Below are 8,636 nucleotides of genomic sequence, written 5' to 3'. Positions count from 1 at the left end.
GTATCATCATTTCATGATGGATGACTGGAATCTTGGATATCCAGGCGAATTCCCCACCGATGTCCCTAAAAGGTACATGCACTTGGTGGTTTCAGTAGTCCCGTCCTAGTTCATTCATTTCTGAACTGGAAATCTTCTCAATGAACTTCTTTTGGATCTGAATTATCTCTTCTTTTGAACACTGAATTGGATAAGGTTTTCTACAGGGTTCGTACGAGATTGGAAATGTCTAGAGAATCCTAAGAGATTATTAAAACATTTCACTGGGTGATCCATATCGAGTCCTGCTACAATTCCATAGTGTATACAAATCATATACAACTTAGATCTGATAGGCCTTCGGATATGTGATACTACTCTATATCCACATCCAAACAAGGAAAAGGAAGTAGAGCAAAACCACACATTCTTAGCCTATGAGATCCTTACTATATATAACCTTGGGAGTACACACTTTGTAATCGTAGGTATATCAATAAGGATCTTTTTAGTTCTTCACATAGTATTATTTATGTTTCCTAAAATACCCCTATGGTATTTTAATTATAGGTTTGGTTCTTAATTTCTGAACATGATTCTGGGTTTAGTGTAAATCTTTTTAGTATCATAAAATACTCCCTTAGTATTTTAAACCTTATGTTTGGCTCTAGCATTCCTATTTGGTAAGTTTCAGACCTGTTCCAACACCACCATCACTCCCAAGCACATGTTTATCGCATCTCGAATAAATGTAGTTGATCAGGTTACATTTATTACAGCTTATGATTACATAACTGCCCAGGTTTGACAGTAATGCTCAACATCCGAAGACTTTTATTCTTGCTCTTCTTGTGATACTTTGTTCGGGTATTTAGATTCTGGATGTTCTTATACTTTGGTAAAATATGGTTATATTTTAAAGTATAATTCTTGGTCAAAGTGTTTTACCCCAATGTATTCATAGGCTGTATATCTTTTATGAATTGATATACTGAGCTCATTATAAACAATGCTCTTATACCAATCTGTCACACCCCAAAACCGGAACGGCGGAAACGTTCTGAGGTGGAGGGCGTCATGTCAAGTATCACAACATATGTAGTATAGTAATCAAAGTACAACAAACATTGCATTAATAGTAATAATTTTACATAGGTTACATTTTGTAGCAATATCAAAGTAATACAGAGAATAATATAGATGCAACTTGGTACTACGCTGACTTCACAAAAGCTCTCGGGATGTGCCTGTCTATCGATGACCTGAGAATACAAGTTATTTTGAAAGCGAGCATCAGCATTTTTAAAACGCTGGTGAGTTCATAAGTATTTAATGACATTAGTATAAATACACAGTTTTATTCAAAACATCCTCATGAAATATGGTGGTTTAGAATCTACAGAATGTTAGAATCCTTTCCAGAAAATCTCACATTTTCTTAAATAAAAGCAGTCTTCTACCAAGACTCAGTTGTTTTATATTTAAGGGGTAATTTCCCCAAAAGTACTATCATTATCAACATAAAGTTTTTACTTGAAAGGAGTTGTGAGAAAGGCCTCACGCAAAAATAATAAGAGAAAATCATATATTTCCTCAGCAGAAACACTGCTGGATAAAAGTAAATAAAACCTAGACTCCAGGCGGAACACCTCGCAAAGCTTAAAGGTAAATAAATCATAGACTTCAGGCGGGAAGCCTTGCAAGGTCTAAAAATAAGTAAAACATAGACTCCAGGAAGGTATCGAAGGAACAATACGCCTGGCTCAGTCTAAAACATGGAAGCACAGACACCAGACAGTATCAAATGAACGATACAGCTAGTAGAGTCTAAAACAGGGAAGTACAGACTCCAGACAGTATCAAATGAACGATACAGCTAGCAGAGTCTAAAACATGGAAATACAGACTCCAGACAGTATCGAATGAACGACACATCTAGCAAGTCTAAAACAAGGAAATGCATACTCCAAACAGTATCGAATGAACGACACAACTAGCAAAGTCTAAAACATCTGGCAATCCTAAGTGGGTTGTTTCAAAAATACCATGTTAATTATTGTTACCTTAAGGCCATGAATTATAAGGTAAACATAGAGATACTCGTAACCATACTGATTGACAATCGAATACTTGACGCCCTGCAGGCGTCAGAATGAATGTGACATTTGTCACCCCTTGGCTTGGTCGGCCAGGGACTGTAGCTAGCAGTCAGGGTGTGGGAGTGTCTGTCTCGTAAAGATCTATACACACAATGCCCTCTCTCCCTCCAGGAGACTCTGGTTACTAACTTGACAATGGTGGAATCCGTGTCCCGAGGATGTATCTCGCATTTCGAATTCTATTATAAGTGTTGGGATAATGATATAGACTCACGAATGAACTGACTCCTTTGGAATTCTCCGTACTAGAAAGAGTAAATAGAACCTCCTAACTATTCCTATAATAGTTACTAATGTTTCAGGTATAAGAACAATGAATGGAAGGATGCCTTTGCTACCCATAGGAAATGAACTGGTTGATGGAAACCTTTATGACTATATATGTATACATGAAATATAACTAATAATTAAATGACCTTCGGACGGATAACCGTAACCCCAGAAATACATCCAAACAAGGAAAAGGAGATAGGGCTAGCTAGCCTTCCTAAGTCCTTTAAGCATTACTTATATAACTATACATATACAGGCATGCATTTAACAATATAAAAGCATGAAAGAAACTTTGGTAAATCCTTTGGAAAACTTTACAATTAAGAATTTATGACTTGATGTCAGTTTATAAAACAGGCTTTGAAGACCTTTAGAAAAACCTTTGGAAAACCTTTGATAATCTAAAAGAGAATTTCATACTTTAAAACAAGATTTGAAAACAAGTTTTGAAGACCTTTTGTTGGATGAAGCAGTTTAACGTGTAAAATCTATATGCTATACAGTTATTAATCACATGTGATTAATACAAGAACTCTATAGTTCAACTTGTATTCCCCCCCCCCCATAAAAGCAGTTAAAATCATTTAAAAGGTTGATTCAAGGGTATGAACTCACCTGACGTGGGTGTTCCGGATGAACTGATGGTATAGGATGCTAAGTGTCAAGTGAGGACTTAACCACACACGCAAATCCTATTTAACATGTAATGAAACATTTAAGTATCCAATTAGTCATTTAATAACTAATTAAGCAAGTAAGGATGTCCTACTACATGAAAACACTTTGCTACAAGTGCTAGGAGTACCAAGGGTTGCATATGAAGGGTGCATGGACTCCTAGAGTTTACTCTTCAAATGATAATACCTAGGGGTGTTTTCGGTTTTGGAACCATATCCCCCATTAGTTTATGGTCGTAAACTCATGGGTGGAGTGCATTTATGTGCTTTAAAGCTTCATGCTTTACAAGGAAAGGTTCTAGAGTTGATTCAAGGGCTATGGAAGTGATTTGGGCTCAAAATGGACACTTTATGGAGTTTACGGTCCTTGGACCACTCGCTTGGGAGTTTACGGCCATAAACACATGAGTTTACGGTCGTAAACTCATGTTAGTCCATTTATTTTGTGCTTTTGTGGTTCTAGGTTATGTATGCAAGGTTCTAGTCATTTATACAAGCATTGGAAGGTGTTAAGGGCACTTAAACACCCTTAAAAGGTGTTTACCGTTTTGGGATGATCTCCCCAAACTGTAAACACATAAGATGATGGGGAAAAGATATTTTTCGAATTCTAAACTCATCTAGGAAAGGATCTATGCTAGTTGTCAAGGCTTAGAATGAACCAAGGCACACTTTGGCACCCAATTTGGAGTTTACGGTCCAAGAACTCCTTGGACCGTAAACACCTTGTTCTTGGTGTTCTTCAAGGTTTTGACATGTATTCAAATCAAATAACTAGCTAGGAGAAGTATACTTACGTGTAGGAAGCTTGAATGATCGATTTTGGCGGTTATGACGGGATGAATTTACGATAGTTGAGAGAGAATCCTTGGGTGTTCTTGAGGTGGAAGTTCGAAAAATGAGAGAAAATGACTAAGTGTCATATTTATACTCTCGGGGGTTCGTGGTCAAAAACTCCGAGTTTTCGTCCGTAAATTCCAAATTTTGGAGTTCTGTGACTTAAGCTAAACACGACAACTCTAAATTTTTCTTCCTTATTTCTGGTTCGCTTGACGAATATTATTTAAAATATTCCAACGGGCTTAAATCCGGCCAAAAATATTTTGGGATCAATTTGGCTAATCTTTGACGTGCTTAGTTACGACGTTAAAACAAACGGAAATTTCGGGTTGTCACACAACTTTATGGCTTAACAAGACGGTGATTGGTAAACATGAATACTTTGAAAGGTCTAGTATGCTAAAGAGTTATATTAAATTGATATTGCTAAATAATATATGATACTAATGGGTCACCCTAACAACAACTTGATACAATTGATTATTTATTAGAAATTTATTTTAATAAATATTCAATAAAACTCTTATAATAAAATTGGAAATTATTTATTTCATGGAAATAATAATTTTCATTAGCAAGTAACATTACATTATGTCATATGGTATGAATTAATAAGTCATGCACAACGTTTTGGACTAGTTGGAAACATTTTGTCTTTTACTCAAAAGATCTACAAAGTTTATATTTTATAAATCTTGAGTTTATAAATTTTAAACTTACTTTCTTCTTTTTATATATAATTTTGAGATTTGCATAAAAAGAAGAAGTGTGTGGCTTTTCCATTAATCTATTCAAAAGAATTCAAGCATGGGAGACATGTTTATGACATGGGGACATATGTACTTAAAGTGTTAAGACTTAATGGTTAATACATTCACTTTATGCATATAAACGAGAGTCTTGCATTTGGCTGGAGTGCTCATCCTTCACTTCTTGCAAGTGGACAAAATCTCTTCCATCTCTCCCATTCTCTCTAGTTTTGGTTAGAAAACTTGAAGAACACTTCCATCTTCATTCCTTCTTTAAGTTCATATTGATTATGAACTTAAAGCTTAAGGGTTTAAGAGTTTTGTACTAGCATCTACATCAAATTGATTCATTGTTGGAGCCATTTTTGAAGACAAAAAAGGGAAAAATTTGTGTTCAATATGTGCTGGGAAGAACATGACACTTTCTGAAAACTGTCATGAATGTTTTACATGGGAGGAACTGAAAGATGACACTTTATGAAAAGTGTCATGAAAGCTGCAGTTCTTCCTTTAAAAAAGCCTTTCAAAACTTTTGGAAGCAATGGGTGTTTACTCAAGTGGGAGCTTTTACGACAACAATACAAGATGTTTTTGGTCTCTTTAAATGTCCCTTTAGAAATGGAGTTGGCATTTTTGTCTTGGCTCACAAGATGTCATTAGTTTACTATGTTTGTGCACATATCTTTTTATGCATGTTTGTGTTGTTTATTTTATGCAATTATGATGTGTGGTTGATAGATTATTTTATCACATGCTAAAATAATTTTGGACAAAATAAACATCTCATGGAGTTTCAATTTTTCAAATTGAACGTAAGATGCAACAAGTTATTATTTCAAAAATAAAACTCGCTTTTATAAAACCGTTAATAACGACAAATTTTGAAATACTCCATTATAAGTTTTAAAATGGTGATTTTTATAACTTATACAAACTCCAAATATATTAGTAATAAAATGAATTTTTATTAAAGATACAAAAGGTTCAAATGCATTCAAACTTAATACCGGTTATTAAAATTGAATTGCGTCAATTATATAAAAACTAGTTTTTTATATAGAACCTTTAAAAGTGATTTTCTGTTGAAAATTGATAACCATGGTTTAGTATATGCATGTAATAACCATGATATCATATGTTTTTTAAACTATAATTATAAAACATATAAAGACCAATTTTACAAATCTCAAATCTGTGCAGTCCTTTTGAAAAACACTCCCACATCTCTTGTATGCGCTGGTGAGATAAAGAATACCTAACTGCATAGTGTTATGTTTTGATGGTCGGGGTGTTTTTGGGTTTTCTATATCTAAGTTATAGGCCGTTTACACAAGTAATTCAAATTGGATGATTTGATCAGAAATCTTTTGTTATAAAGGATACCTAAGCAAGAGATTTCTGAGGCATAGATGGGATCAAACATGTCTAATTAAATTTGTTATTAGATATCCCATAAATCTAGGAATTATATAGCAAGATATAATTGATAATCGATATCTACCGGGTTAAATTCAAATGGATGGGACAAAGGATACATAACCATTTATTTTTTTTGGAACTTAGATCCTAGACTTTGATAATTAATGTTTTTAGAAACTAAAAGAATTTTAATTATTAAAGATTAAATATTGAAAATACTAAATGAATTTTGTTAAAAATTTTATAGTTATATATCCATTCTCATTATCATGAATTGTCATTTTCTTTAATGACTTAATGAAACAATAACATGCAATAGATACAACTTCAATGAGTAGGTTCATGTCTTAAGAGACAATCTCGTGAGAGATATGAAATTGTATACAATTAAAGGTCCAAGTCCTAAACTATTTGCTTTGAGCAATAAACCTGAACGTGATATCTAGTAAACGCGTCACTGTGATGCTTAAGATGCTTTAACATGAAGCTAGGAATAGTTATTCATGACTTCTAGGAAGTCTTGGATAATTTAAACACATATCCGATGATATAACAGGTCAAGCAATATTCCAAAAAATACAGTGATATTTTATTTAAAGCTAGTTTAAACATTAGACAAATGCAAGGCTAAAAGAATCACCTTGTGCTATCCAGGAGGCCCATGTTTTATGGACTGAACACCCTTACGCCCAAGAAATCTACTAAAGCCCACATAGATGGATCTTGTTTCTTTTAAGAAGAAACTGGACACTGGAAGAGGATTTATCCCTCTTATTTGGAAAGAAAGTCTAGAAGAGACTAGTACTTATTGTATCTGCTAGATAGAACTCACACTTTTCATAAACACTTAGGTACTTGGTACTTAAATGTTAACCGAATATTTGTAAATGGTTTGCAGATATTCACTGAAGAGTACCAGCTGAGCACAATCAATTTGGAGCTACACTCTCGGAGTTTAGTTTATTATTTATACTTAGAACATAAATTACTTGTAATATAAAAAAATATTTGTTTTGGAACAATGTATGTTTTAATTTATGATGTCTAAATTTATGTCTTAGTTATTTTATTCAAATGTTTGATAATTTACTAAATCATTTTTCATAACGAAAATATTCATATTTTGAAATGACTAACTTCTATTTATGAGGATAAATCTCTCAATAGAGTTGTGAAGTAAATATCAACATTCTTATAAATAAAATTAAGTTCTATATGCAAGAACTTTTTGACTTAAACTTGTTTTAAGTCAAGCTTATCTTTAACATTGTAATTTTTATTATATAAATGGCATCCACATATTCCAACTTCAAGAAAGGGATCTTTGATGGAAAATAATGTAGTTTATTTGACATATGTGAACCTTAATTGTACGTAAAGGATTGCTAATGATATTTTCAGTAAAGCTAGAGAAAATAATTTAGGAACTTTACACTTTGGTGTATGACTTCGTTTCTAATGAATTCTTGAGATTATGAACAAGATACCAAATCAACTTTTTTAACAACTATAGTAGTTTTAATTATATTTTATGTGGTAAAACATAACTGTGAAATCTTTGTTGAAGGTTTCAAAAGTTGAGATACAAACCAGTAAGAACCATATAAGGCCTTAATGATAACAATTAAATCTTACTTGGTATGATTTACTTTCTAATCGATAGAAATATCCTCCTTTAATCCTTTTGGAATAATACTTCAATCACTATTAATTGTATCTTGAATACAAATACCAACTAATAAGTAGATTAAACATTTTATAAGATTTAGTATGGAAAGGCTCCATCCTCATCTTACTTAATGTTTTATGGATTTGAGGTTAATGTTGGACTAAAGCTTCTAAACCCAAAATCTACTAAACACATATTTTTATAATAATCTAAATGTGGCTAAGATTAGTAAACGAAAACCTGCCAAGAATAAGTCCTCTTATTCTTGTGAAGGCTAATTTATTAGAAAGCAAGCCTCTAAGGAAAAAAGCAGGCGGGAGGTACATGGAACTTGAAGCACGTCAAGAACCATAACCTTATGTAGTAATAGTTGGCACTAGTTATAACAAGGATTGTTAAAATTAAATAAAATCTATTCACAAATACAAATTATTTGCATTGATGGTAGAATTCATCTATGACTTGAGAAATGTGGAATCTCTCAATATTGAGCTTTTATTACTGGTTTCTAGAAAATCCATCAAATAGCAAGATGATATGTCAGATCTCGAATCTGATAAATGAATTAGAGTCATGAACATGAGATGTAATCCATGTATGAGAATCAAGTATGGGCTTGATTAAAATTTATCCTTGTAGCAAGACTAGAAGGAGAAATGATTCTTCTCGAAAGAATAAATTATATGGATAACCATACACATTTAAAGTAAGACTTTTTGTTAAAGGATCATCTCGTACTCATGTCATTGAGTATGGTCCTCATCATTCTCATGACATTGATTGTGATCAAACCTTTTTCACAAGTAGCTATGATTAGATCAACAAGGATATTATTATCTATAAACTCATATTCTTAATAAGAGATATAACA

The sequence above is a fragment of the Lactuca serriola genome, chromosome 8, assembly GCF_051521515.1.
Source record: "Lactuca serriola cultivar US96UC23 chromosome 8, Lser_US96UC23_V15, whole genome shotgun sequence".
Taxonomy (NCBI): Eukaryota; Viridiplantae; Streptophyta; class Magnoliopsida; order Asterales; family Asteraceae; genus Lactuca; species Lactuca serriola.
Note: the sequence above shows the minus strand (reverse complement) of the source record.